The following is a 6471-nucleotide window of genomic DNA, read 5'->3' on the forward strand; positions in this document are numbered from 1 at the left end:
CTATCACAACCACTTCCCCCCCACCTCCAGCCCTCCTCCGATGCACGTGTCAGCCTGCTGATGTTGAGGCACCACCTGGTGGGGCTCAACAGGGTGTGGATGTCCAGGCATATCCGCTCAGACAAGCGGCTCCACCAAGCTAGCTCCACAGAGACCCTGCTTGCATCCGCCCACAGAGCCAGGGGGGCAGGCAGAGGGAGAGCTGGACAGAAAGACATCACAGGGGGGATGTAATAGTCTGTAATTTAATAAAGGATCAGCAATTAAAGTCTTATGCAAATAGTTTGTGCATTCTGGGCTCCTGCATGTACTGTATGCATGTACTGATCAACATGCCCCAACCCACTTATAGAAAGATGAATAACACACAGGCAGATGTCCATCCAAACGCTCTTTGCGTTCTCCCTGGTTTAGGTGTGAATATCTCAAATTAACCAGGGCTTCCAGAGCATGGTAGACATAACATGTTTATTTCCTTTTTTGAAAATGAACAGAATTGGAACATGAAACAATGGTATCCGTTAACAAACACAGCCATGGGTGAATTGTATTAGCTTTTGTGTGTCCTACATAAAAAGCCCACATACAGTAAGAGCAAATCATCAGCCGATCTGCCCACCTACGAACACGTTGATCCCAAAAGAACTTCTAAAGATCCTCAACCAAAAGCCCCGGCGCTTTCAACATTGTTTCTTCTATCATGAGTTTCCCTCTGCCTGACAGTGAGATGTCTCTTCTCCAACTCAAATCAAGGAAAGAAAGTAGGTGGGTGTATTTGTTCCAAGTCAATTTTAGATTGCCACAACAACCCACTCTGATAAAAACTATTGTATGTTTATCTAAGCAAGCAGAATAAACTCTTTATTCTTACCATACAGGGGACAGGACTATAGGGGAGTAGGGGACAGTGTGAGGCAGAGTTGCATGATCACCAAGTCAGAAGACACCCTGAACCACAGAGGCTCTGCTAGCACCCCTATGTGGCTTAGGTCAGGTAGTACCATAGCCAGTATATATTTTCACTGTATGAGTCATTACTGAGACACTTTGACACCTCTGGGTGTTGTTCTTTATTGAGCTTATTAATGGGGGGGTAAAAGGGGGTGGGAGGGGGGTTCTATTTTAAAATACATTTTATGCGGTTTGAAATGTTGCCTTTAAAATCGTCAGAAGATACAGCTCACAGTATATAATTCAACATGGATGGCCAGACATAAAAATCCCCTTGCAGTTGATGCACAAGAATGTCATTGTTGTTTTATATATATATATATATATATATATATATATATATATATATAGAGAGAGAGAGAGAGAGAGAGAGAGAGAGAGAGAGAGAGAGAGAGAGAGAGAGAGAACAATGAGACTAATTTATGATTATCTTTTTTTATCCTGTTCTCATTTAAAATAGTGGTTGACTACCATGGCCCTTCCGATGTTGAGTCAGTTTCAGGATCTAAAACACTGACATTACATCAAGATAGAGAGCAACACCTCTGAACAGTCCTGCAGTTAAAGTTAATGGGTCCAAACCATCTATTGTCTAGGGCATAACTATTACGTGACTTACAAGAGCTTGAACATTGATTGAATGACGCTTAAATTAGGCTATGTAAACATAACAGATGGCAAGTATGAGCCATAGTTTTTGGATTTTTTATTAATATGCGCTTTCTATAATAAGCTACTCAAAGTTTAGAGTTGATCAAATTCGCGAATTCGAACACTTGTTCACGACTGCCGTCGCGATCAGGCTAGACTGCAATTTGCCACATACTGGTCTGCAAGTTGTCTTACGCGCAAGAGCAGCTTCCTCTACTCATTCCACCTCGGCAGCGCACGAGAAAACAATGGTAGGCTTGTTACAAGTTTATACTGTACCACTAACTTATTTTTCATCGAACTTTACAATTTCGCGGCATGAATTTATGATAAAAGACACTAACGGTAGGCTACATATGAAAACGTACAGTATAAACTCTGAATCGATTAGCATATTGAACACAAACTCGATCACCATAATGATATGATTACAATTTTGAAGCGTGAGTCAAATTTGTAAGCTAGGAGTAGCCAAGTTTATGACAATGGGAAGTGGGAAAAGGCAACTCATGGTGAAGAATCTTTTTCGGAGCTCATTTTCAGTACCAAGGACAGATCCACACCTGTTTCATGTACTGTAGGCTATGCATTCATCTACGCAAATGTTTAAAGTTACACACCACCGGAAACCATTCCACAAGTTCTTTTGCAGAGGATTTCAAACGTCTGCTTTCAACTTTTAGGGAAAGGACATCCACCGGGGTCGGATGTGTGAAAATTGTCAATCTTGATACCATCAGAGGAAGACTTTAGTCTACATAAATCCGGTAAGAATCACATTTGCATCACGTTAGCTATAACATCCAGCTTTCTCTGAACTGCACCTCCTCCCCCCCAAAATAAATGTATAGAATCAGCTTTTCCTCTGCTGCAAGGCTTTGTTCCCGTGCTATCACAAATTATTGTTGATAGTTGGTAGGCTACAAGAGGTCTTCCAATGCATGAATCTATCGTGCATTTGTTTTTTTGGTTTTAAATCACAGGGCAAATAATGAAACCATGTGTACGGAAACAATGCGCTAATGTTATATTCTATGTATGGTCAGCAAATCATGTAAGATACATTTACCTTTCACAATGTCCATAGGTTTTCTTTTTTATTTCAATTTGGAACAAATGTCGTGTATATAATTTAAGTAACCTATTTCATCAAACTATTTGTCTTGACTGATTTTCAATTAGCAGGATACCTCTCTCCCATTCTACCTGCTACTGGTCAAGCTAATTGTGCAATAATGTGCATAATGTATTATTTATGAAATTAACACAATTTGTGTTTCCGTCTAAAACGATCCTCTGGACCTTTATTTACTAATTACAGTAATGATTAATAGTAAACAGGCTAGAAAGAAGGAGATGAGACATGAGTCAGAAATGATGAATCGAGTGAGACGACAAACGACAGGGAGAGGTATAGAGTTACATACAGGAATAGCCTAATGTCCCAATTTATTAGGGGTAAATTATGACGGGGTAGCCTACTATACAGATTAAAGTTAAAATGTAATATTTAGGAAGGCTAGATTACCGAGATACATTTATTGTAAGAGAAATAAGATAATTCTACAGTGAGCTACACTGTTTAGAAAGATGGAAATAAAACAACAGTAGGGTACAAAAAGAATGGATGATAGACAAATGGCATGACAAAGATAGAGGATGAGAAAGTGAATGAATAGGTGTGTGACTTCTCAATGTTTGGGAATTCTAAATAAAAATTGACAATTTGGAATGTAGATGAAAGATGAATGACAATAGGGGGAATTTGGGAGGTATTTAAACATCTGCACTCATCTACATTTGATTTGCAGTAGATACCCTTTGGTTTAAGTGGTCATCAGTTTAAGAGAACTTGTAATGAATTGAATAGGGAGAGAAAACATATTTCTAGATTCAAAAAGTATGCAAAACTGCACATTTTGCTTACAGCAAGCACACTAATACAATGGATCTGTGCATTTCAATTTATATTTGTTTAATCAATTAACAGTCTTTTTGATAGAATCCCTACAAGTTATTTGTGTGATTATGGTTAATTTCTAATGTAATTTTATAATTATATAATATTTTACTTTACTTCTTGTTATGTAGATACATTGAGTCCAGTGAAAACACATCATGTATTGTGGCAAATACGGTAGATGATGAAGTCACATAATGAAATATGATCGTTTAAGTTAAAAATCCCAAATCTATGTTTGAAGTGAGCTCACTGCAACCGAATGTGTGACAGTTATGACCCAGATTTGACAGTATGTTATTTATTCAGTTTACTAAAAAGATGAAACTCTTGACATTTTCACAAAAGATGTTTTGAAGAACTGCTAGAATGTTGATGTACATTCAAGAGTTCGCAAGTTTATGTCAGCCTCTAAATATACGGGAAAGTGCTGCTGATCAATCGTTGAGTCATACATAGCAGATGAATTCTAAGAGAGAGAGAGAGAGAGAGAGAGCGAGAGCGAGAGCGAGAGCGACGGCGTGAGGTGGGGTTGGACCCAAATGCAGGGGAGTCGGCAGGCATGGCAGAAATAAGGGTTTTATTCACAAAAACGGGAACAGATAGGGTACTCACACAGACAGGTATGGTAAGGACAAGACAAAGACTGGACACAAAACAGAAACCTAAATACACAGAACCAAACGACACACAGGTGGACACAATAACGCTAACGAGAACAGGTGAAGACAATGACAGGGAAACACTAGGGCAGGACAAAAAACTGAAACGGGGGGGGCACGGCTGTGGCCGTGACAGAGAGAGAGAGAAAGAGAGAGAGAGATTGTCTGTGTTTTCTTACAGGTGCAATCAGGTTTGTGACAGTCATGAGTCGCTTGCTTAATCGTTGCTCATTGTGAAGATGAATATGTATGAACATATTGAAACATATGAAAACATAACTGGAAGTCATTAGGGTGGCACTGTAAACATTAGTTGGTACATGGTACATGTTTATCTTTGACAGACTGTCCCAGGAGAAGGCCACCAGCGTGTCACAGTCTTATTGCCATTCATGCCCATAACCCATGCATTAGGGTTAGGGTTCCTAGAGGGGTGGAACATTGTTACCTAATATCCACCTCATTAGTCACTTGCAAAAAGTTAAACAGGGATGTTTTTAAAGTGGCCAGATAGTATATATGTACAGATTCTGAAATCAGCAACACTTTGGGCATGAGTATGAAAGTGTGTACATTTTTTAACTGCTTTTAAATCCTACCAATTATTTTGAAAGGCAGGAATTTATTGGACATATTTCACCAGAGTTTGAGCAGGAGGGCTGTGAGCAGCTTGGCGGTGGGCCTGAGGTCTAAGGTGCCTTCTGGCTCCACCATGTGTGGTGTAATGGTGCCCGTCTCCATTAGGAAAGAGGTCAAATTTGTCAACTGACTCATGACATGCCGGCTCACAACCTGGCCATGATGCTCCTCCTCACAGCAGGAGGGCATCTGCCTGCTAGGGCCTCCTTTTGAAGGTGACATATCCCCCAATTCCAAACCCTCTCTTTCTAACTCACCCAGGTGTACTAGACTGCCCTCCTGCTGTGTGAACTACTCAGGGGAACGTGTGGTGTTTGTTTTCTGAATTTCACTTTGTTAAAGCCCTCGTTGCCCAACATGGGCATGATTTGGTTAAGCTTTTCATCAGTTTCATGCTCAACTGTTGCCAATTTACTGTTGACTTCTGGACTCTTTGTTTCAGCCAACAACAGACAATGGAGTATGGGAATGTATTCTATTAAGTGACTACTAAGTGACTGCTGTCTCCCATGAACGGTTAAACTGGATATGCTGTGTAATAGATGAGGGTTCCAAGCCAAGTGAAGTGAAGTCTTCTCATTTTCAACTTCTCTTTCAAATGGAATAAGTGTGTGCAGGGAGGTAGTGGTTCTCTTGGCTGTCGAGTATGAGCCTGACCGACTATACTGCCGCTAGCCAGATTTAATTATGTGATCAATGCTCGAGAGAATCTACCTTGGAACTGCCTTGACTGTCAACATCAGGTAAAATGAGTCTCTTTTCGTCTGGCTCCTCCTGTTTTTAAAAGGAATCAAGAACCTCGCCACTGGTTATGCTGTCATAGTGTAGTGTCATTTTATATATATCAACCTCTAAAATGGTCCAGCCTTTGCATACAATTCATTCAATATGTACCTAGATACGTGTTGTGGAAGTTTGTTTGGTGTTTAGCCAGGCCTTAAACCTCCCTGTGTCCTTGTACACTTTCTCATTGGGCTATTAGTTTGTAACGTCAACCAGTGACAGTAAAGAGCTCTCTCTGAGCCCATCTGCTGTAGACCAGTAGAGAAATTTCATTTTTTACGTCAATTAAACATTTTGACTGACCTGCCTACACTGGTTTCTAGTTTGCTCCCTCAGAGGAAGCAAGTAGGAACGTCTGGCACATATGCCAACACCAGGTTGTGTCAACCCTGACAACCCTTAACATACCCAACACCTGCTGCTATACACCAGACATATCCAACTGGCTTTTAGGCCTAAAGAGCTGGCCCAAGAGATATGTAAGAGACTAATAAACAACGTTCTAGGTTCAAAGTATTGCGATGTACCGAGATGAGAAGTTAAAAATGAAATGAGATAAGTATAAGAGCATAAAAGAGATTCCATCATCACACGATGGTCTGAGTCCCACAATGTTGCTCGAAGCCAAGTCTCTGTGAGGACAGATTCAGCAATCACTGCTCTTGTTCTCCTCACAGGGCTTCACCACCCCCTGCTGCCACTGTAATACACTCACACACACACACACACACTGGGAAAGAAAAAAGTCTGTCTCCACCAACAGTGTGGAGATGAGACACACGCGCGCGCGCACACACACACACACACACACACGTGGTCCAAATC

Source organism: Osmerus eperlanus, chromosome 1 (genome assembly GCF_963692335.1).
Source record: "Osmerus eperlanus chromosome 1, fOsmEpe2.1, whole genome shotgun sequence".
In the NCBI taxonomy this organism is placed as follows: Eukaryota; Metazoa; Chordata; class Actinopteri; order Osmeriformes; family Osmeridae; genus Osmerus; species Osmerus eperlanus.